This window comes from Dermacentor variabilis, chromosome 1, assembly GCF_050947875.1.
Source record: "Dermacentor variabilis isolate Ectoservices chromosome 1, ASM5094787v1, whole genome shotgun sequence".
Taxonomy (NCBI): Eukaryota; Metazoa; Arthropoda; class Arachnida; order Ixodida; family Ixodidae; genus Dermacentor; species Dermacentor variabilis.
Genome location: NC_134568.1, coordinates 239,797,072 through 239,821,938, shown reverse-complemented (window position 1 = coordinate 239,821,938; position 24,867 = coordinate 239,797,072). Strand labels below are relative to the sequence as shown.

The following is a 24,867-nucleotide window of genomic DNA, read 5'->3' as shown; positions in this document are numbered from 1 at the left end:
AAGTTTCTCTCCTAAACGACATTACCACTCCCACCAGATTGGGGAACTCACGTGAGAAGGACAAAAACCCTGATTTCACTTGGTAAATCAGCCGCTACAACATTCAATGGGAGAATAACCAAGACACTCTGGGGAGCAATGACTCTATTATTGAGATCCGACTTCCCTTGCGTACACAAAGGCCAAGTTGGACACCCCGCCACAAAACCATCTGTCTCGTTGACTGGAACAAGGCGCGTAAACGAATCGAACTGGATGAGATTGATGAGAACACTAACCCCACAATATGGACAAACAATGTGCTGCAGGTTGTGTCCCAACATGCTTCCCGCATTGCCGCCACAGAAGATCAACCCCAGGTTGATACTCACCTCTTAGCCCTCTCGGAACGACGCCGCAGACTGGTGAGCTGGTTGTGCCGTGCAAAGAATAATAGGACGCTCCACAAACGTATACACATCATAACTCAGGAGAGCCAGCAATACGCTGATCAACTGGCATCTCAACGGTGGTGGCAAACATGTGAAGACCTCAATGGCCAGCTTCCCACACCTAGAGTATGGCAAATCTTTCGCGCACTCATGGGCCAAGCGAAACCTCGCTGCGCCCTCCAACGATATCAAATGCAGACCTGGCGCTCTACTGGAGAAATTATCCAAGAACTGCGAGATACATTTTATCCGGAGTTCAAACTACCACCACTTGCACTCTTTCCGCAATCACCAACCAAGCCAGAAGGGACTGACTCCGCATTTACGCTCCAGGAGCTGCGGTCAGCACTCATACAGCTCCGACGCAATACAACTCCGAGTCCGGATCAGGTAACATATACCATGCTCCGCAACTTGCCCGAAAACCACCAGAAGTACCGTCTACATCTCATTAACCATGCATGGGAGACGGGGAACATTCCATAGTCATGGAAGAAAACTTTAGTTATTTTCCTCCCCAAACCTGGCAAACCTTCCAACACACTTAAAAACCTTCGACCGATATCCCTCACATTGTGCGTGGGAAAACTGATGGAAAAGATGGCCCTCACGAGACTAGAATGGCACCTTGAGAGCCAGGGCCATCTCCCAGACACACTCATCGGCTTCCGGAGGCACGTATGCGCCCAAGACGTGGCCCTGCAAGTTCCCACAGATGTCTACGATCACCCTAGCTCGGCACAACTCCTGACAATTGTAGGCGTGGATATCAAACGTGTCTTCGATAATGTCTTCAACCAAGCCACCATTGACGACCTAGCAGCCACCAAACCTGGAGAACGCATGGTTCGCTACGTCTGCGGCTTCCTCAGTGCTAGGCAAGTACGCTTCTTGGGCCCGGACACCGAGCCATCCATATGCTTCCTTGTAAACCGAGGAACGCCACAAGGTTCCATTCTGTCACCGACTCTCTTCAACTTGGCGATAAAGGACCTCCCCGAAAAGCTCAACCTCGTTACAGGTTTACGCCATGCAATATACGCTGACGACATTACACTTTGGTGTGCCACCGGAAACCCAGGCGAACAGGAAGCCACACTTCAAACCGGCTTAGACATCGTCGACACTTGCATACCCCAGCTAGGCCTCACACGCTCGCCGGAAAAATGAGAGTACGTCGTCGTACTGAATTCCTCTACGCACAAAGCAGCTGCTGAACGCGCCCACATCACCTTGACTATGACCGGCGAACCTATCCTGCGCAGAAAATCCGTCCGCATCCTGGGATTTCTGTGGCAAGAGAATGGACCCAGTGCGGAGTGGCTACGGCGCATTCTCCATCAGGCCAGTCAAGTCATACACATGATGGCACGGGTAAGCAAGCGCCACACAGGCCTGCGTGAACACGAACTCCGTAAAATTGCAGAGGCAGCAATCTACTACCGAATCCTCTATGGCCTGCCATACGTTGCACTTACACGCACCCAGACCAAACGACTCGAAGCTTCTTTGCGGAGATGTCACCGCATTGAAATGGGTGTTCCCAGGTACGCCCATAGCATCGATGCTGAACGCGCAACTCTGCACAATACCTTGGAAGTGAAGGTCCAAGCCCACCGAGAGTCTCAGCATCTCCGTCTGAGCACCTCGTCCCAGGGACGCGCCATGCTACGAATGTTGGGACACGACACTTCACCACTTCCACCTCTTTCTATCGACCTTCCACCCCGAGTCCATATTCACAGAAATGTTCTTACGCTAGATTTGTTCGTAAGATGAGCTGTCAACCAGTCGGGATGTTGGGCATACTAATGGTGAGGGTGGCCAACAATGCTAAAGCGAACTTACGAACAATACGCTTTTCCGGCTCCTGTTTCCTGGTTAGCAGTTTTCAATGCGAGTATCACCCTTCCCATATGACGTCACATTTAGACAAAATGGTTGTGTGGGCGCAGGAAACATTTGCTCTGCTTTTCCTTCTTTCTTTCCTTCTGTGTTCACTTGCCCTCCCCTAATGTAGGGTAGGAAACGATGTGAAACCTGCTTAACCTCTCTGTCCTTTCCTTTTCTTTCGTTCACTCTTTAGAATATATAAACATTTCAATGTTTCCGATATCTTCTATAATTATTTGATGGCCGATAAACATCCTTTTGTGCTTTTACCGTAATTTCATTTGTTTGTTTTCTTCGTTTTTCCTTCTTTTTTGCTTTAAGACATTACATCCAATTACGTCTTGTGCGCGCTATAGCTCGTGTTCCATCGTGCTCTACATAGCACTCGCCTGTACCAACTGCACTGTTTCCTTTGTGCTTTTCTTGTATAATGTGTATTATAATCTAGTCTAGCGAGCACGTGTGCTGAATTTTAACTGAGTTTTCAGAATATATCCTGTATATGGGTTTCACAAAATCTCGGCCCGTATTCACCTGAATTCAGGCAACATCGATTGTATTATCTCGATCCATCTATGCAACTGCGGCAGTTACCAGGGCTTCCGCGTAATGAGGAAACAATGCTGTGCCGATTACGCTTGGGCGTCGCATTCACCAATGCATATACATTTTTGATTGGAATGGTTGATAGCGCCGAGTGCAATGCCTGCATTGTCGACGAAACTATAGAACATCTACTGTGCTACTGCCCAACTTTTGAAAAATGAAAGACATGACCTCTGCACAGCTCTCAACCAGTTAGATAGTAAACCGTTCACCTTGAACAAGATCTTGGGACCATGGCCTCACATATCGCAGCTACAAAATGCCACAAAAGCGCTGCTGCGATATTTGAAAGCTGCCGGATTGATTCAGCGTTTGTGATCCGGACAGAGTGGCCGAACGATATCCCCAGTGGACTTTCTCTTCGCATTTTAATTTGTCCGTCCCCTTTTCCCTTTCCCCAGTGTAGGGTAGCCAACCGGGCGTAGTCCTGGTTAACCTCCTTACCTTTCATTTATCATTTGCTCTCTCTGGACCAGTATTCATAAAGATTTTTGTTCGTGAGTGTCGTTCTCTATTGGCCGGCCGCCTTCGCTAATATGTCCCACATTCTGTGCTGTCGGCTGTCATCTGCTCTTACGAACAACTCTAGCGTAACTTCTTTATTTTATTTTTTTTTGGGGGGGTGGGGGGTGGGGCGGGAAGTTAAGCCCTGCTTTTTGTTCTTTCTCCCAGATGTATCTTTCCCGCTTGATTTACACGCATGCATCTTCAACCCGGGGCCGAATTCGCAAAACATTTCGCAGACTGAGGTCATTAGCCAGAGCAGCCTTCAGCCGATTGGGATGGCGAACGGATGTTTAGCGAAGGGAGCCGAGAAATTAAGAAATGTTTCCAAAAAATAAACATTTTCGAAAATTTGGATTGCGTTTCTTTTTTCAGCTTCTTCGGCGCATTTCTCAATGTTAGAACTATGGAGTGCTCCGGAAAGCAACGCCGAAAGCCGTCCCCCCCCCCCCAAAAAGTGAGCTCTATGAAATCAAACCGTCACCACAACAGCACTTGCAGCAATCCCAAGAGAAAAAATCTAATGATCCCTCATTCCCCTGTGCGCACCTACGGAAACGTGCGAGTTACAATGGCGCGCGAACTAGTTGCACGTTGGCAGCTGCCAGCCGCAGCTAAATGACAAAACGTCTTTATATAAAAGAGGCAAAATACGGCGCCGCGAATTTCACTATGAACTCTGTACCTTGAGTTCACAGGCTGTCTGATTATTCTGCTCACCGCACCATCGCGTAGCCCGCATTTGTGTGTCGTAATGAAGCATGCTTTAAAAAAAACAACCTAACAAATAACAAATGATACTCTTTTGTTCCGAGCGGAAGTTTCCGATAAATTAAGACCCACATTCGTTACCTCTATCTATCCCCGCCAAGTATATTTTCTTGAGGAGTCACAAGACTGAAATAATCAAGACTGCTAATTGGGCTACTTGGAATGTTGGATTCATAGTTTAACCCAGAGTGAAATAATATCGCCGCGTTAGAGTAAAATTAAACGCGTAGCATTTCCTCGCGTACTACCAAGGACTTTCCTGAACCTGACTAACAAGCCCCGTAGCTCTACCAATATAACGCATACGTATACATTGGGCCATGTGTCAGAATAGTTAGCCTCCATAGTCAGCCCAATAAGAACTTTATGGATAAGTATTTTAACTGCGACTTTCAATGCTATAGCGTTTCTTTCCGTGCGATAGCGTTCCTTTGCGTATTCCCAACTCTGAGTCCGAGGCCGAATTCACAAGGTTTTCTTTCGTAAGTGTCCTTTGCCATTGATCGGTTACCTTCGCTAGTAATATGTCCAGCGTCAGGATTGGTTAGAATTTACTACTACAAACAATTCTAGTCTAATAGCTTTTTTCGCAAAAAGGGCCTTCCCCTCGAAGCTCTGCTAACGAAAAATTTAAACAAGAAAAAAGACCCCATGGCTGTGATACGGGCGCTCTATCACTGCCCGCAAAGTACGTTGTAACTTCACTCATCAGGATCGCAAAATGATATTTAGGGTCACTTTAACGGTAACATAACAAAATTTGAACCCCTTCCATTCGTGATGTAAATTAAGCCTCAGACTTAATATCTATCGAAAAAAAAACGGGGCCCACATGGAATAAAAAGAGTTCTTACTTTAGAACTGTTCGTAATAGCACGTGTCATCCAATCGTGATGCTGGATATACCATAAACGAGAAGAAAGGGGGTTAACCGAGGGGCCCGATTTTTATTAGTCATATCATAAGAAGCCAACAAACACTCACACCAAGGACAACATAGGGAAAATCGCTTGTGCTTAATAAATGAAATAAAGAAACGATAAATAATGGAAATCAAAGTGGATGAAAAAACACCTTCCCGCAGGTGGGAACCGAACCCACAACCTTCGCATTTCGCGGTTGCCACCTTGTGGGTTCGGTTCCCACCTGCGGCAAGTTGTTTCTTCATCCACTTTAATTTCCAATAATTTATCGTTTCCTTATTTGCATTTATTAAGCACAAGCAATTTCCCCCTATGTTGTCCTTGGTGTCAGTGTTTGTTGGATTCTTATGATATGACTAATAAAAATCGGGCCCCTCAGGTAAACCCCCTTTCTTCTCGTTTATTACATAACGAGGGTCTCGAATCCGGCAACATTGATGCCTTCAAGTAGCATGTGTGGGTTTATTGACCAGTTGCCTTCACCCGAAAAGATCACGTTCTCGTGACGCCTGCGGCAAAAAAGGACGTTCCACGTCCGCCGCCAAGGTCTGTGAGTGGTGGCGCTGGCTAACACTCCCAGGGTTCTACTAGGGCACATAAATACCCAAGAAAGTGGATGGTGAAACGGCGCCGCTGTAGCGCAATTGGTAGAGCATCGCACGCGAAATGCGAAGGTTGTGGGTTCTGTTGCCACCTGCGGCAAGTTGTTTTTCCATCCACTTTCATTTCCAATATATCATCGTTTCCTTATTTTCATTTATTTAGCACAAGCAATTTCCCCTATGTTGTCCTTGGTGTCAGTGTTTGTTGGCTTCTGATGATATGGAACACCATGTGTTGCTTTAAAGCGGATCTTTCCTTGCATGCCCTCCCGGGTTTGGCCGGTATTGTTTCTGCTGCTCTCTGCTGCTGCTGCCTGCTGCTGGGTCGGTCAAGGTCTCGGCGAATACCTTTGTAGATATATACGGGAAGATCATTGTTAAGTTCTTCAGATTTTTTTAAAGATTGCCTGTGGCAAATAGCATGATTGTTGTCCTTGAGCTGAAGTATACGAAGAGGCAGACATTACTAGCAAGACAAATTGAAACGTACATTCAGCTAATTAACAAAGAATCGCTATATAACTTCTTAATTAATTACTCTACGGAACATAATGTAACTTAGAATTATAGCTGGTGAGCTTGCAAGACGTATCTACCCGAAATTAATCTGCGGGATAAAATGAATTTCGCAAACACACGAAGACAGGGCGGAAAATACTAAACAAGCTGGCAATATAATACCATACGTAAATTGAAGAAAAGAAATCTATTCCACTGGACATCAGGAACGCCTTCATAACCTGCCCCACTCCAAAGAACATGCACCCAAATAATAACGCAGATCGACGGAATACAAGAGGTCGAAGACTCAACAAAGGGCCTAAAGACGCTGAACATGTGACCTATGTTGATGCTGCAAAGTATCCGTCACAACCAGCCATGACCCTTGTAGTTGTTACGGGTATAAAAACGCATATCACAACAACTAGCTCCATACGTACCAAACACCCAGAAGAAGGGGAAGAGGCTGCAATATCTTTAACATACGCATCAACCACTGCATAATGGATCGTCAACGACACCAATGCAGCCGTAATCAATTACACCAAGGGAGTTATATAACCTTAAGCATACCAAATGCTCATTGGAACGCATCCTACCCGCAGGAGAAGGGGAATTGGAAACGCACGACACTGCCCGAGCAAGCATCAACCGGCAGAGTCACTGGCGTCGCCCATCTCTCTCCGGGCAATAAATCCGCCAAGAGACTCAAACAGAACTAGGCCCCCCAGAACCAGAACCAGATCAATAAAGAACAATTGCCCAATACGAACAAATGGGAGATCCAATGACTACTCACGGAGAAATCCTCGAATACTATCGAAATGCTCGCTACAATTACCCTCCTCCTGACAAATCATTAAAGAAACATCAAGCAACTACATAGAGACCAATACAAATAAGCAGCTTCCCTACGCTACCACTCATGCACCGATACACCCAAAAGCATATTCATCGGACTGTAAGACATGCAATACACCCCGTGCAGACATTCATCCCATTATATGGGCATGCCATCAGCTCCAAACAATATCCCACACAGCATAAACCGCAATGCTGAAATAAAAACCCCTGAGCAGTGGGAGGCTATACTGCTCAGCGAATGCCCACAAGACCAGCTCTGGGCTGTCCGCCAGGCGGAGGACGCCGTGACGGTTCAAGGCCTGGCCTGCGTCAGACGGAAAGGGGAGCTTTTTGGGACTAGCCTCCCAGCCTCTGCGTTCCCCTTTCGAACCGAGCAGGGACTTTTGAATAAAGATGTTTTATCTCTCTCTCCGGTATGATACCAGTTTGGAGATATTTCCCAACACGTGGGACAAAACACCTGGGCGTTCCAGTTTTGTCCTTGAATGCATGAAAGAGCGTTTTGTTAAAAATGTAAGTGGAACGACATTGCATTTTTACGTCGAGTTTGCCGGGGCATACCTCGAAACTGGTGTCATTCTGGGAATTAATTCCAAGTGGATACGCCTTGCAAGCTCACTGGCTACGATTCGCGAATTGCAATATGTGCTGAAAATTAAGAATTAAGTAGTTAATTAGTAAAGCTTCTTGTTAATTAGTTGAACATGTGTTTCTATTTCTTGTTACGTGTTTCGTTTTCTCATGAAATTAATATCCGCTTCTCTGAATACTCTACCTCAAGAAACACGATTACGTTATCTGCAACAGGCAATATCTAAAAATTCTGGAAAACTCGAAACTGATCACCCCGTAAAACAAAGCTATATGTGCGCCAAATGCAAGTACAAGCGAATTGTATTATATATACCCTAAGTAGTTCGTGTAGAGCGCCCTTGTTCTGGATAACAGTTACCTATATAACACCTCAACAAATAATGTCGGCTCACAGGTATCTATGACGCATGCCGACCTGTTAATAAAATGACGCATTATAGTAAACGGATTCTTTGTTTTACCTTATTTTTTTTTCTTTATCCATTCTATCTGCCAGTGGCTGTGAGTCCATTCTTGGCCTATCCTCCAGAACGGCTACGTGCCACTGACGCACGAGAGGTATAGCATCCTATTATTCACTGTATGGCTCATATTACAATTGAGAATTTGCGTCAACTGTAACGACAATGTATCTTTCAGCAGATATGGGGGGGGGGGCGGATATATCGAATGTGGCGCAACGTTGACTAGCACCACTTTGGAGATATCCACCTTCAATTGCGCAGCGCTCCCTCAATGATCTCAAACAGAATGCTAATGCATCAATTCAGCCTACTTCGCGAAAACCGCATCCAGCTAGTATTATTATTATTATTATTACTATTATTATTATTATTATTATTATTATTATTATTATTATTATTATTATTATTATTATTATTATTATTATTATTATTATTATTATTATTATTGTCACCTTGAATCCAGCTAAGACCAAAATCACGACTTTCACACACAAAACTGCATGCTTTTCCTTTTCTTATTCTGTAGGTTCTGTACCGCTGTGTAAGGTCTGTAGGATCCATGATCTTGGTGTACTTTTTCATGTAACCTTACACTTTTCTGCTGACACTAAACGCGTTGCTATGCGGGGTATGCGCTCTCTTGGTTCTGTTTGCAGACTATCGAGGGAATTGAAGTGTCCTACACCATTCCGCAAGTTATACACAACGATCTGTCTTCCTCAACTTGAATATGCGTCGGTCGTCTGGAATGTGTTTTCTATTTCCTACAGTGACGTTATATATCGGGTCTAGAAAAAGTTTCTAAGCATTTATCCCCACCGCTTTGCTAGTACTGACATTGGACCTTGTTCGAGCACTGCTGTATTATTGTCATTGCCCTTACTTCGCTGTCGACGTAATCGCACTGACCGTCTGTTCTTGCCTCGCCTGTCCCGAATTCCTCAGTTGGACCTTGTTTCGTATGCGGCGCAAGATCACCAGAGAACATAGACCTTCCCATGTCCCTGCCTGTCATCACCAATTCTCAACCATCCACAAGAAACAGAGTCCTTATAATGCATATTTTCATGATCATGATATTTGCCCTAACTCACTGTCATTGCTTTTCTTTTTTTTAGAGCGTTGCCTTGTGTCACAGTTTCACACATTTTCAAGTGGCTTTCTCTGCCTTTCTCTTCTGTGTTTAGCTTGCGCTTTGTCGTAAGTACACTTTTCTTTTCCCAATTGTTCTTTCTATTCATTGTATGTGTGTTTTTATTTATGTTCCCCTGCAGTTTCTTCCTTTTTTTTGGGGGGGGGGGGGTAGGGATCGGTTCTTTAATGTATGCGTGCACCAGAAATCAGAGTTTAGGTTCGCTTGAGGGCACGGTATAGAAATTACTGATTATTATTATTATTATTATTATTATTATTATTATTATTATTATTATTATTATTATTATTATTATGAAAACATATTATGAACACCGCACAAACGAGGAAGAAACGCAGGCTAGCACTTGTGTCCTGAAATGCATGCCACACCTACTCGCTTGAACAAACAGAAATAAGGGAATAAGAGAAGGAGGGAGGCAGAACACATCACACAAATATAGACATGATATTATCAGTACACGTGGGAGTCGAGCCCCTTAGCTGCACAAAACGCTACAAAAGCTTTGTCGGCACACTATCCAATTGCAGATCGATCTTTTGGGGAAGAAAATCAGTGAATGAGGTGAAGTCAGGCCTCAATGAAAAGAGAGAGAAAGTGAGTTACGCCACAGCTTTTATCGACCACTATAGGTCTTCAAAAGATGGCTGAGCTTTTCCCTTACCAAGAGTAAGAGGTGGACGCACGGAGGGACTGACTGACTGACTGACTGACTGACTGACTGACTGACTGACTGACTGACTGACTGACTAACTGACTGACTGATTGAATGATTGATTGATTGATTGATTGATTGATTGATCATCCTAAAGCAATCTCTAAACTATGAGAGACGCCAGAAGGGGATAAGTACTCCTTCAATCGATATCTCAAAGAAAGAGGCCAGACGCACTAGATCGACTTCTTGCTTTCTTCCTCTCTTTCCCACAGCAGAAGTGCGTCAGTAAACCTCAGATGTAAACCTAGTGTGCTTCCTTCGTGTTTTATTTTTCCCGTGAACTTTTTTTTACTGTTGGAAAATGCAGAGCACCATTCCCTAGGATGCTGTTTCATGGATCCTCTAGAATACAGCTGAGTTAGCGCGTTACTGTCCAGTAAAAGAGTCTCCGAACCCCCCCCCCCCCCAATTCATCGTTCATCTATGCTCTAGAAACATAGATTCTGCATTCAAAATTCAGCTCACATATTTTATCTAAGAGTTGTTAAATGCGTTCGCTTGTTTTGACCATGAATGTTAATTTAGGAAAGATGTTGCAGCCTTTATAAGGGGCATTGTTTATTACTGATTGCATGAAAAAAGCTCGCACGAAAGAGAGGCCAAGCGTGCCACGAATTTCGATTTCTACGAGGATGTCACAATATTGAAGTACAAATGCGCACAAAGACAACTTTAGAGGCGAACGGTACAATGTCGACAATAATGCCGCCGAAAATAAAATTCCGACTTATCAAATGCATAGGCTTACTACGTTCGAAATGCAAGGTTAAAGGTGAAGCTTGTTCTCGAGTGAGTTGGCTCATTAATGCAATAACCGTAGCGCTTAGTTCAGGAACGCAAGAAAGGTGGCAGCACGAGTGTTAGGCCTGTCATCTTTGTTGTGTCTATCATGTTTGCGCTAGGCAAAGCATGCCGAAATAATTCGTCTTCAAGACGTGCACAATCATATCAGTGCTAGTTTTCCTGTCGGAAGAAACGCAAGGTAGCAGCCGCCATCAGGCAAGGCAATTCAAATTAATGTACGATAGCCGAAAAGATATGTCTTCAGGCTTACAAGTTCCCAATCGATTAACCATATCGAAAACAGCGGCTACTAATCGTTCAATATTCCCCATCTACAGGAGCTGAGTGCAAGCGATAGCGATTATCAGTACTTCTTTGTCACGAAAATTGCCTATTACTGAGATATAAAGTAAGCTTTGGCGCTAAGCAGTTGTCGCTCCGACATAAGTGCCGCCATGTTTGTTTACGCAAAACTTACGGGCACGCGAATGTCTTGCGGGAGCCGTTTGAAGGCATTTTTCGTTCAGCGAATGCGCGGTGGCGAGATGCTATTTCTTAGGGACACCTTAGGCTTGGGCGCCCTGATTTTAGATCTCTTGAATTAGTAATTTCCTAGAATGTTGTGTGCATGCGAACGAAGAGCGCTATTTTCTGCATCATGCACTTTCCAAGCTGGCAATGCATTTCATGCTTGCTTCACACGGTACTTGCAACGTTGTTCTCTCCTCAGTTTTACGAGTGCAGCTCGATGAACGAATTAAACATATTCATTATATGCATGAAAAGTACTGATATTATTTATTCAACTCTAACAGTGCTGTTCGGTAAGACAGTTGTTCGGACATTAAACCCATTCAATGGCGAAATGCCTCCTTCCACATAGAGCGCGGGTGTAGAATCAATTGCACAATCCTTGAGGCTTCCCGGCCTGCACATGAAAAAACACCTGCATCTATCCCCGCCTGTGGCATCGTTCCCTTTGACGTCCGACAGAACGAAAAGATACAAGTGCTCTATTAACAGTCTTTAAAATGAAAAGGACGCAAGGAAAAAAATAAAATAAGATAAACAACCACTTAACAGCTGCACGCGTCGTATAGCGCGACAATAGTTGGCTAGTATCGACTAATATGCTGAAAATGCTGGCAAGGCCTCTCCAAAGCCGAACAACCAGGTTTCTGGTACGCTTTTTACAAAGGAATCAAGAAATTCTCCGGCATCTATAAAATGATAACGGAGACACAGTAAATTATCTGTCAATCTGCCACTTCTGGGACATCTTCTATATAACGGTTATTGACTCGGGCGATATGCAACTGTAATCTCGCATAAGGACAGCAATTTGTCTGGACTTCCACTGACAGAGTGACAGTGGCGCTGTACCTGTCAAATCGGATGAGAGGACTGTACCAATGCCAACTCGTATTACCTGTATATCTGCCTGTCTGCCTTTCCACCTGTGTACGAACCAACAAATCGCTTATTTAAGCCTTGTTAACCTCCTTGCCCTTCACATCCAGTATATATTTGTCTCTACAAAATAAAATCTAAGAGAAATGCGTTGCGAATGATGAAAATTTTCACAATTGAGAGAGGCGCCAGGAGGTCGCTCTCGAAGGACGTACGCCATCAGCATAAATTGAAACGTGAACAGGAAATACCTGATCAGAACGCCTGCTCCGCGTAATTACATGGAACGGCGACGTGAAATCGTTTTAGCCGAGTCCCAAGTGCACGTTCTGAACTTTGGATTAGGTCACTGTAATAAACGCAAGTTAACTCGGAAAAACAATAACGCAATCCAGTTGATTTTGACTTGTTCCCGTTTGAATTTACGCTCATAGCACACCGTTCAATAACACAGAATATCGTCGTGGGTGATCGAAATAAAATTCACGTAACAGCGTCCGCAGGCAACGTTGAGCTCGTGCGAAACTGTTCGACAGCGGCACTCTTTCGAAAGAGGTACATATTCCGCAAGCGCTAATACTTTCGCTGGGCTCGTCTTAGTGGCATGTGGCGACGCGTGGTTCACCTGTGTTCGTAAATACGCGCCACCCACCTCCTCTTGACAGGCGGAACGTGGAAAGGAAGGACGCGCAGAGCTTTCCGCCTGCCCTTGGTTTCGCACTTTCCGCCTGCTCAAGCCGGCCAAGTAGGGTACGGCACAGAATTCCGCACGCATGCAAGCAAGCGACGACACGCGCTCGTGCGCGCGCTCAGCGAGCCAGTGCGAGAGTCGAGGTCCACTCACCGCGGGCTACTCGGGCGGCCGGGACGCGCTGCTGCGCCTAGGCGCGCATTTTGGTCGCGCCATGGCGGCGGCGCAGTGACAGTGGGCTCCATGGCGGCGGGCAAGCGCCGATCCGGGAAGCATGTGTCGCCGCAGCACGGGAGAGGACTGCGAGCCGTCGCGTGCCGTCGTGTTTACGCCTGACCGTGGGCAGGCAGGCGGCAGGCACATGCCCGCACACAAGCCTGTGACGTCACGGACGCGCGTTCACCAGCCAGCTAGCAGGTCGGGATTGCCGGCGTGACAGTGCTTTTGCGGGAGCGCCTTCGCTTCGGGGTGGCAAAAATAAAGAATCACGCTTGGTCCTCGCGTGTGACAGCGCACGAGAGAGGACAGGGACGCCCTCCCCACACACGGCGCTGTGTTCAGAAGGCCCTATCTGCTGTTGGATGCTCTCGCTTCGCTTCACTCCTAAGAGCGGTATAGAGCGCGTTCCGACAACGCGCACTGACTGACACTGAAATGACGCAGTTGCAACGCGGGACTCTTACAGTAAAAACGGAGCACCTGCAGTGGCGTCTAATTTTACAGAAGCAAATTATCTTACCTCCTGGTACGCGACCAAGCATGAGCATTACTATCTTTTAAATATTGCATACACGAAGCTCAACCAGGCAGTTTAAGTGGACGTGAACATAACAAATAAAACTCAGTCAGAGAATTATTTCGAGGCTGCTGATGTAGGATTATTAGACAGAAAAAGCGCTCGCACGCACGTCAGCATGCGGCGCTTCTTTTCGTTCTCCGCTTTAGTGACGGTCGTCATTGTTGCCCTTATGCACAAAATGAGTTGCCGAGAAGGGACCATATAGAGTATTTCTTCGTATAGTTCGTATACCTCCAGTAGCATATCTAACCAAATTAAAGCATCTTGCAGCACATTGGGCAGCACTCTATTCGACTCTTTTCACATTCCTCTATAATAGCCCCTGGATGGCTTCCGGTTTGGCGTCTTGAAATAGCCCGCTAAATTTTGAGGCCAAAAATCACAAGGACGAGTAGCAGGAGTGAGGTAAAAACAGAAGCCTGCAGATTTTAAACCCTTTCCCCCTATCAATAGTTACATTATTACAAATTAAATTCGCCTCAACTTATAAGAAAAATTACTATAATTTGTATTGAGGCATTCTGCGCCTTTCTTTTATCTGAAAAAGTAAAAAGAGACTTTCCGCTCATCGAAACAACTTAACAACAGACTTTTTGTTTTGGGCATAGTTGACTAATAAATCATGTGAAGGGATGTTTCTTGGGGCTACATGATCGCTGCTGTTATCGCGCGTGCGAAATCGTCTATGCAGAACGTCGTGTCCGCACAGGGCGTGTTGTCTCCGTACTTTATTTCATCTGCAATCACTTTAATGAGTGCAATACAGCTGGTTCAAGGACATTCCCTTCAACCACGGAAGAAGGTGCGCTTCTTTAAAGAAAAGCGCGCGAGATATATATATATATATATATAGATTTATTGAATCCTGGAGAGTCATTATATCACGGGGATTCATTATACATCTGGAGTACCATGCAATGCATGCTTGGCCGCATGCCTAGCACGGCACTTCAGATGGATAAGATGAAAATTGAAATGATGTGTACAGTTCACAACACCGATAGACAACATGCACAAAGATCAACACCCAACACTTGACTAAGAGAAAGAGAGAGAGAGAGAGAAAAGGGAATGAAAGACACGGAGGTTAGCCAGTGTAAGTTCCCTGTCAAAGTGCCACAAAGCGGCTGCACTGTGATGGTGGCAGAGTCCGAAAACGTTCCTGTACCGTGCATGTGGTGCGCGTCAAAGAACCCCAGGAGGTCAAAATTAATGAAGATCTCCTCCCCCCCCCCCTTACTGCGGTTTGCTTCATAATCTGGTCGTGAATTTGAAGCGTACAACCCTAGAATTTAATTTAATGAGATAAGTGCCAACATATGAATGCAGAGACGAACTCAACGCGGAGTTATATTTAGTTGGCCCTTATCCGGCCATTCATAATCAGGAACGACAGCATCGCCATGGCAAGGTTCACAGTAAAGAGAGGACGAAACAAACTTCACGCTCCCTACAAGAGGTGAGGCCCCACTGTACCTCGGGACCGAATCACCAACGCGCTTTTCCCAAATTGGCCGCCTTGTACACGTTGTGCAGTAATCGACGGCTATGCCGAGGGAAGCCGGGCAGGTTCAAAGCCAGCGGGCATCCAGAAGACCTATGCCTGGCATGGGCGTGGCTTGCCGCGCTCTCTATCAGGAAGTAATGGCACAGCCGGCGAAGTGGAAGCGTGTCACCGTAGCGATCTTGGCGTCGGAAGCCAGCGATTTAATTCAAGAGCGAGGGGCAGTGGAGGAACTGTTGTTAATACATCCACGAGCAATCTCATTTAAGGAAAGTGTCAACGACCGCACGAAGGAGGAAGAGACAGAAGACTGGCTCATATGTGGCCCGAAACAACTAGACGAGGTTAGGACCCGGGACGTCACCACCGACTTTTAGAGGAGATCGCAGTAATGACACGTTGCCCCATGGCCCAAGCAATAGTTTTTCACCGAAAAGACGATCAAGACGATTTGCTGCTGACATCAAAGCACGTCTTTACTGCTCAAACATGCACATGAAAAGGGCATTGCTTTACTGGCTCAGGCTGTTCTCAGAGATTATCTAGGTTACAAAGCAAGAATTTTCCACAGAACAGGAATGCTAGCAAGCTGTAAAGTTCTCAGAAGTGACTCGAGATTTATTTATATGTAGTTGCTCTGCTCACCGGCCGCTTACACGTCAGATGTTTCGTGCCCGAAATTTACAGTAGCAGCGGCCAGCCTGAGCGGTGGTGACCTCCTATGCACGCCAAGGCGCACTCTATCCACATCCGGATGGATACAGAAAAACGAATGCCACGATTGTGCGGGAGCTCTGAAAAACGCGCAGCAAATGAACGTCTCGCATAAAACTGCACGCCAATGGACCATTAGAGCTAGACCTCCGCTGCTGACCAGGGCTTTGAAATCTTCCCCTTTAACGCAGTAAGCGTGTTCCGGTAGTATTCGTCCCACTCACCTGGAACAAGGTTTAAGCACAGGCTTGTCAATTGCATCCTGCATGCCATATCTAAACGTTCCTAAAACTTTTTTCTCTCTTGTTTTTCTCTGTTCACATCTTCCAAGACTGCTGATAGCGCACTTGCTACTGCTGGCATCTGTTCTGCTGTCCTAAGTTTTCTCGTTCGCTGAAGTACACTGAATAGCCTGAGCTCATGTTTGGAATTATTCAGCAAAATGGTGAACGTTCTGAAATAATTCAACTCACGCCTTTTTCCTGCGCTTTAAGATGAGCTTACCGTTATGAATAGATTGATAAAAATATTTTGTGCCTGTTAAAAACTGACTAACAGTGTGAAATGTTCAGTTGACCTCCGTCTACAGAAGTCCGTGCCACTGAGCTCCTTGCTCCTGCGTTTTCTGATTAGTCAGCTTTCTTATGCAAATAACCTTCGCGACGAGCAACGTGCGACAGATCCTACAACAAAAAGAAACTATGGCTAAAGAAAACTGCTGGTCTACGTCAAGATTAACGTAATGAGTCACTACCAATGCGGAGACTAAGTGCTGCTCCTGTCCAGAACCTTACTTAGTGAAAATAAAACAAAGCGAAATTGCAATTTTTGAGCCGCGTTTGCGGAGGGGCACTTGTCCTCCATCGAAAGCGTTGGAGTGAAAGCGCAACGACCGACGAAATTCGCAGGCGGTTTCTGGTAACCAAGCTTCTAGCCCGCTATACAAGACCCTGCCCCCCTCCCGTTATACCCAAGATGAGTACAGTGCGAACTTTTCGGGCAATTATCCTGCATACTAAGTAGCACCTCCGCCTCTACTGCGCCTCGAAGGTCGCGGCAGATTAATGCGAACTTACCCAGGTTAGCCTGTCTCAGCACTCATTAAGGAGATTAGTTTTTGTTGCTCATGCAGAATTTTTGAGGTCATTCGAAACTCTCTTTGCGTTCTGCGACGTTTCAAGCCTGAAAGCTTCTTCGACATCTTATATACTCTCCTTAATCTCCATCTTCCTGTCATATTTAACTGGGCGTCGTGAAATCGCTAAGAATGTGTAGCAGTCTATCCTCGGTGTTTCTCGTGCGTAGCGGCTTCGGGATCCAAAGGCCTCTAAATCCTGAGACAAAGGAAGGCAATGTCTTTTGGGGAGGCGGGCGCGCCGACTGTTTTATCTTCACGATTATGTAGCTGCACTAAAAAGTAAAAAGATGAAATCATAGAGGAATCTGATTATGCCCGTTATGAGGTACGTCGTGGCAGTCAGCATCTCTTGGAAACCTTTTGTTTGAAGAAAAAGTAAGGAGGAAGGAGGAAGATGAAAAGAAAGGAAGGAAAGGTAGGGAGGTCAACCAGACGTACGTCCAAAAATATTTTTTGCACTTCGAACGACGTGCCTCATTCAAGCACCATGTGTTACTGACATTACTAACCACTACAAATCGCAGCTATTAGGCCTACACCGTTATGAGATGTACTAGGCAGGGAACTTCTACCCCGTTTTAAATACGTTATTCAAATGGTTGATATTATTATTATTATTATTATTATTATTATTATTATTATTATTATTATTATTATTGTTGTTGTTGTTGTTGTTCAAAATCAAATTGTGCAGTGGAATAAATTACGTAATTATGCTAATTAACTTTTTAATTCAATAATTTGCGCCGCACATGTCAATCTACGAATTATAGCCTCTGAGTTATAGCCACTGATGAGCGTATCCCCTTAGAACAAATTTTCTGGACAGCGCCAGTTCCGAGATATTAATTTCCGCAGAGTCCGTCGAAATGCATTGGTGTTTCAGCTGAGCCCTTATATCTACACGTTCGTAAATCAGCCTTGTGCTGGCGCCCGTAGCGCCCCCACGAGGCTTTATGTGTGGCTTGGCGGCCTAGCCTACTGCCCCGAAAGTTTGCAGAAACATAATACGTGAGAAGTACGTTGTAGCTCTCGAGTAGCAATTCAGAGAAATTCAATGCTTCTCTATGGGACGGTCTCGATTTGCAGCCGTCGTCAAATTACCCAACCTGAATCGCTGGCGTCTACATCATCAGACAAGACAGCAAAATGTGGCCTGAGGCGCCACTTCACTGCCGACAAACTACGAGACCATCGCAATGCAGCGAAACGCGTGAAGCGAGCTGCTGCAGCGAAACAACGTTCGCCACCCAAACCCCCGACAACGCGAAAGGCAGAGCGAGCGGCTGCGGAGCGAGCGCGGCGAGCTGCAGCGGCTAAACTCGGCCACACTTTGCCGCAACACTAAACTCAGCGATATAACTCAGCGACACACTCAGCGACGAATAATGTTTTCGCATTTACGCATCATAAGAATTGCTTAGGTGCCCCATAGCTCTTTTTTTATAGACTTCAGGAGTAGACGACGCATGTCCCCTTCGTCACGACTCCAGGAGTAAGCCGGACAAACACACGCCTGTGGACTGCACGGAGACGCAATCGATGCAGAAGGCTATCGGTGAGTCTTGGAAACGGGAGATGGAAAAGGTATCGATGATGTGCGTCCACTTTGTAAAGGATCGATACCATTGCACTTACCGAGAGTCAAATGGACGCAGAGAATCAATTTTTTTTACGCTGTCAAGACGCCAACTGCTCCGGAAACGATAACATCACCGGACGAGATTCCGAATCTTTATGTCACCGCTGCTAGGTAGTCAGTGGGTTCGTTTCATGTGATGTCAGTTCCTCTTTGGATCGAACACAAGGACAGTTTTTCATCGCAATCCAGCTTGTGCTACAGTTTTCGGCGTGGCATATGCTCTGCTTTTGGTACACCCTGACAGGGGGAGTGAGGGGGGGGGAATTTTCGACTCAATTTAGGGTTCATAAGAAATCCTCAACGTTCACGCACTTCTCGGCGACTCGTACAATTCTATAAAACCTATCACTAGCAACAAAACACTACTTCTTGTGCTTAAGTTTATTAGGTTTTAGGTTTCTTCTTAGAATACGACCGTGGTACCTTTGGAAGCTCCTTGGCTTTTTAACAAACTGTTCCTGATGAGACACCCAGAAAAGAACCCCTCAGATATGCGTCTCAGTTTTCCCGACGATAGAAAGTAAATAATTTGCGAGAAAGTGTCTCTTATTATTCGCGGAACCTAGTGATTCTTCTGGCGGCTTTCAATATGAAAGGTTATACATGCTTAAGCTCGACTCTCGCATTCCCTAAGGATTGATATTAATCAATGCAACTTCTTGTTTTTGAGGTAGAGGTATATAAGTAAAGGGGGTGCAACTTGGAGGGAGTGGAAACAGTACGCATCCAGCCGCTCCATTTCACTAATGAGGAAATATAAGTTTCCCTAAATGTACGTAAATTTTATCAAAAATAACACAAAGGGCATTTTGAGAAGCACAAATACTAGCATATGCAAGACAAAATAAAATAAAGAGAGAGAAAAAAAAAACGAAACAACAAACGCGAGTCAGTGGACATGAAATCGTACCTGAATTTCGACCAGATGTATTTCTGCACTAATAAATTGCACTGCAATAGATGCTACCATTTAAAGACCACTCCAAAGACCAATTATCATGGTCGAAATATTGTTACAAGTGGTAATGAATGGTACGTTGCCCAACGGCCTAAGTTTGTAGCGTAGCTTTTGATGTTGGTGCGCCTATAGGGAGCAACACATGTAGTACTCTATACTGAACTGCCGTTGAATTGGCCGAGTCGAGGAGCTTGCACGCTGTATTTTAAAAAGAAAGTGCTCGTAGTTAAGAAAGACCAAGATGAAAGCGGTGGAATAAGGTATGTACACTTCCTGGCCACTTACGTAAAGACAGAATTTCAGTCCACGGTTTACGGTATATACAAAAATGGAGCTTTTGGCGTCTTCATCGAATCATGCCGCAGATTATTTTCTCAGAGTTTTTGTAGTATACGTCCAACGTCGTGACCGAACAGCGCAATGGTATATTCTCCCTATTCGTGTGCACGTTTGGCCAATTCGACTGCTAGTTCATTACTAACAACATTACTAATTATATCGCAACAATTGGTGAGACTTCGTACTTTTTCTTCAATCTCTCAATGTTTACAAAACCTGGCAGTTTTTTAGTGAGTTCGAGCGCAGTCCATAGGTTTTTTTCTAACTGCGGATTGTAGCAAAACATAGGTATTGAGGGAAACTGGACGCACATAGTTTAACTCTTACTGAGCGTGGGTGCCCGTCATAAACAGATGGAGGGGAGAAAAGAGAGAGAAATGACAGAAAGGAGGATACAGGACGGTGTTTGGGCACGGCGGAGACGCAAATGAACAGGCAGCACAGCCTCATAGTTGTTCAATCAGTCCGGTTGTCCTTGCAACTCACGAAAGTGATTTTGCTCTGAGCGGCTTGTTCCCAGCGAAACGCCTTTAAGCTAGCTGTTTAATGGTGGTGCGTTCGGCATATCCTTGATATTAGAAGGAAAAGGGGAGTCGCATAGGATGCGTTGTATTGTTCTTCGGCAATAACGGGCATCGCAATAAGCGCTATTTCGAGTCTACTTCTAGTCGGCCATTGCAACCAACTGGCCTTGCCGCTCTTCTTAGCAAGATTAATTATGTTACAGAAGAGCCACCCAGAAGTCTTGTTATTCCAAGACAGCTCTGCAGAGCGCTATGTCAAGCCTGCGTCGCGGGACTTACCGCCTGTTAAAGTTTTTCATTTTAGAGGTTCACCATTATGCTGTCGATCAGGGCCGCAATATCGTGTTTCAGTGGCTGCCGGGTAATTGCGTCATAGGTGGTAATTTCTACAGTGACCGTACTGCACGGTCCCCTCGCAACAGTCCCAGACAGTTCGAATACCTTGTCAACAGCGGGAGCCTGCGACAAAGGTATTCTCTGTCATCTGTGACCTCTATTCTCTCTCAACCAGTAATCTGAGTTCTCTTGACCAAAAAAAAAACAAAAACAAAAAAACATATGACTGGTTCGTAACGCCACTCTGATGAGAGCTTCAACCTTCTCGAACGTCTCTTGTCCGGGAATTCTGGATGCTTCCTTGAAGCTGCAGGTACCAGTAGGCCTCTTTCGCTGCTATGCAAAATAATATGTCTATTGCGGTTTGGTGTGGCGTTCAGAAATCTCTATTCTAGCCCGGGTGGAACGCCTCCACGCGGCAGTTGCGGGCGTGAGAAGCGCACAAACCTTCCCTTTTGCGTAACCCACCCACGCGCGGAAATAACATCTTTGGCCTCATTTTATCCCACCTCCGGAAAGAACCGGTCTTCTGTCATGTCAAGATGGTTTCAGTGGTTTCAGTTCAAGATGGTTCTATTAACCCTTCAAATACAGTTTTTTCGCGCCTCACTGCGCCTTAATGCATACTAAATCATAAAAAGCTGACTTTGAAACCATTAACTGCGGCATTGAACATTTCTGTCACCACATTTTTTTCCTATTTTCGCTCATGTCAGTTCATTTAAACTGTACATTATTCAAAGAAATAAGAATACAACAGGCACGTGATCACATTGCACGGACGTCCATTAGTGTTAACATATCCAAGCCATGATTCACTGAATCTCTCCACACACTCCGAAACAAGAAGCGACGCCTTTATATAAATACCAAGAACTTGGGCCCGCCAGCTTCGATGGCGCGACATAAAGCCTCCGAATAACAGTATTGAAGTGCTAGCTGCCGGGCTGAAAATAAGTTAGTATCATACGATCTACAATATTTATTTAGTAATAACCTTACGAAATTCTGGAAAATAATTTCACACTCGAAAACGAGGGGCCCGATCTGACTGCCTCACAACGACTGCAATGTGATCCCGCAGAGGCCATGTCCATCCGTATTCAACGACTACTTCGTATCTCTGTCTACAAACGAAGACTACTTAAACGTGGTCTTTCCACCTGAAGTTACCTATCAACACATTAATGTTACACCCGAACGAATTGCGTCATTAATTAACAAATTAGAAATATACACTTCATCCGGAGTTGATGGCATTAACACTAAACTTCTTAAGCAAGCAGGTGTGCTACGAAGCATAATCATCTCGTCAATCTGCCAGCTGTCTTTGTTCCCAGGGAAATTCCATATGATTGGAAAATCAGTAAAGTGATCCCAGCCCATAAATGTGCATATTAAAGAAAAGTTTGTAATGAGCGACAGATATCAACTATAGCATTCCACGTAAGTTAATCGAACACATCATCATTTCTAATGTCACCAGTCATTAAAAATTAATAATTCAATTTTCGCAAACCAGGATGCGTTCAGAAAAGGTTCCTCATGCAAGACACAGTCAATAGAATTTACTAACAATCTATTCCGTAACTTCGATGAAAACTCTCAGACTGACTGCATATTCATGGACTTTTATAACGAATCTGACAATGTCGCTCACTGTTGCCTAAAGTATACACCCCATGCAAGCGATCTTGCACGCGACAGCGACAGGCGACGCGATGGAGATGGCTGTCGCGTTCGCTCGTTGCCTACAAGTTGCACCCCATGCGAGCGATGACTTCGAGCGACGTCTCCCCAGTGTTGCCGGTATGAGAACAGCAATATAGGCGCCGAAACTAGCGTGACGCGTGCTTTATTAACTTAAGTTGATGTATTTTACTGTAAAAAGCAGCATAAAATATTTCTGAAAGTCTTGCAGTAGGTTCTTATCCTTGCACCTATAAAAATTCAATCGTTTGCTCGTTCCGTGCGACAATCGGAAGTACTGGAGTTACGTACATCCAGTTCCGGCTTTGCGCTATTGGCTAGTCGCTCATAGCACTTCCGGGCGACGAGCGACGAATTCTAGATTTGCAAAACCGAGCGACCGCGCGACAAGACCGAGCGATCTGTTCAAGCGACGGCCTGATCCGTCGCGCAAACCCGTCGCTCGTCGCTGTCGCGCACAAAATCGCGCTAATGGGGTTTAGCCTTAATAGATAAACTTTCGTCACTTCGCCTAAATACCTTAGCTGCTTCCTCGCTCCGAAACCTTTGGAATTTCAAAAACAATTCACAGATGTCGGTAAAGCTCAATCTTCCTTTATTGAAGTTTTGTCCATCACCCCTAAAGGGAGTGTTTTAGGTCCTCTATTGTTCCTCATATTCATTAAAGACTTACAATCCCAAATGAGGTCAGAAGTCATATTGTTAACTGATGAATGTGTGTTGCACAAAAAAATCCATTCTAGCTGTGATCATAGCGCACCTTAGCAAAACCTCGACCACCTTATATAATGGTGTGCGTCATGTCAAACGATTCTAAATAGTGACAATCGCAAAAGTAGTACTTTTAGCCGCAAAAACTCCAATTTCCTTTTTACTTATTCCCTTAACAATACTGCGCTCTCAGCTACAGCGCGCTATAAATTCTTTGGTATTCATTTGAGACAAAACCTTCCATGGCCGACAAAAATAACAGCAAAATCATCGCAAACATTAGGCTATACTTCAAATAAAATATTCACAGCACACCTACATCGGCAGGTAAGCTCGCTTACAAATCTTTCGAGTGCCCATAGCTCGAATACGCATCTCCAGCCTTGTCACCTCATCGGGACTGCCTTGTCAAATCTCTCGAAGCTGTCCAGAATCACGCTGCACGCTTTATTGCTCTCAATTACAACAGAGATTCTATACTGACAAACCCAAAACTATGACTTTTAGCTGCAAACACTGTAACTCCCTCTTCACTAATTCCCATAATAACACTGGACTCTTAGATATACAGCGTGCTATAATTACTTTAGTATTCATTTGACACCGAACCTTCCGTGGTTGACACACGAATTATTACTTTCTACATCAGAAATGATGATGTGCTCGAGTAGCTTACGTAGAATGCCGGTTAAAAAAATGAAATTGTCACTGTCACTTTGATGCTTACAGCCTTGTAGAGACACCGCACTTCTTACTGCACAAAATAATATACAGTTACCATCCAACCACAATGCCATTTGTGCGGTCATATCGCACTTAGGGCTGCTTAAATATAGATATATATTTTCAACGTCCGTTTGGCCGAACGCAAGCATTCAGCAATTCACCTTTGCTTCTTGCGATTAAAATTTGGAAGGGACTTTCAGATAGTATGGTTCAAATACGTGACCCAATAGTTTTTAGAAATGAGCTGTATAAAGTTTGTTTGTTTTCTTTCTTACATTCTCTGCCTAATTATTCTTTGAATATTCGTCTCCGTAAAAAGTTGTTTGTGTTGTTTATATTACTACATTTGTGCACCTTTGCCGAAATTGAGCATTATGGTGCTATATGTACCATTTACTCCCTCTTTCTTTGTAACTACCCTTCACAGAATGCTCCAAACGTTGAAACATGTGACGTAAATGTATAAAGTCCCCGTTCCGACGACAAGCGCCTTCTACTCCAACCACGCTCGATCGTTTGGGCTAAAAATTATTTTACGGTGCCGCGCTGCAGTTATTTAAGCTGACAGATCTCAGTGACTGCTTTGTAGTCTGTATATGCATGTCCCGATGAGTGTACCTTCAGTGTTCTCTCTCTTTTCTTTATTTCGCTTTATCTATGAACTCTCCTACCCTTGCGTAAAATGGCAAAGCGGCAGCCTGGTTGACCTTGCTGGCTTTCCTTCCTTTTTTGTTTTTTCTCACTCCTTCAAATCAAGTATGAGTGGGTGCTCGTACTTGGTACTCATACGTGAGCGCAACATCTAGGTTCTAGTGACAGAGTAGGTTTATTTCACAGTGTGAAGACTAGCCATAAACA

At 44.9% G+C, this 24,867-nt stretch overlaps 1 protein-coding gene across 2 annotated transcripts in view; it reads right to left on the bottom strand.

Annotated features, from left to right (window-relative positions):
- Positions 1 to 24,867, bottom strand: part of LOC142560215 (dopamine receptor 2-like) — a 409,339-nt gene that overhangs the window by 308,045 nt on the left and 76,427 nt on the right. Inside the window, exon 1 of one of the 2 annotated variants that reach the window (XM_075672152.1) lies at positions 13,062 to 13,376. The exons of the other annotated variant lie outside the window; for it this stretch is intronic. The gene's annotated coding sequence lies outside the window, so the exon portion shown is untranslated. Of the gene's footprint in view, positions 1 to 13,061; positions 13,377 to 24,867 lie in introns of those variants that run through there. 2 annotated transcript variants of the gene reach the window in all.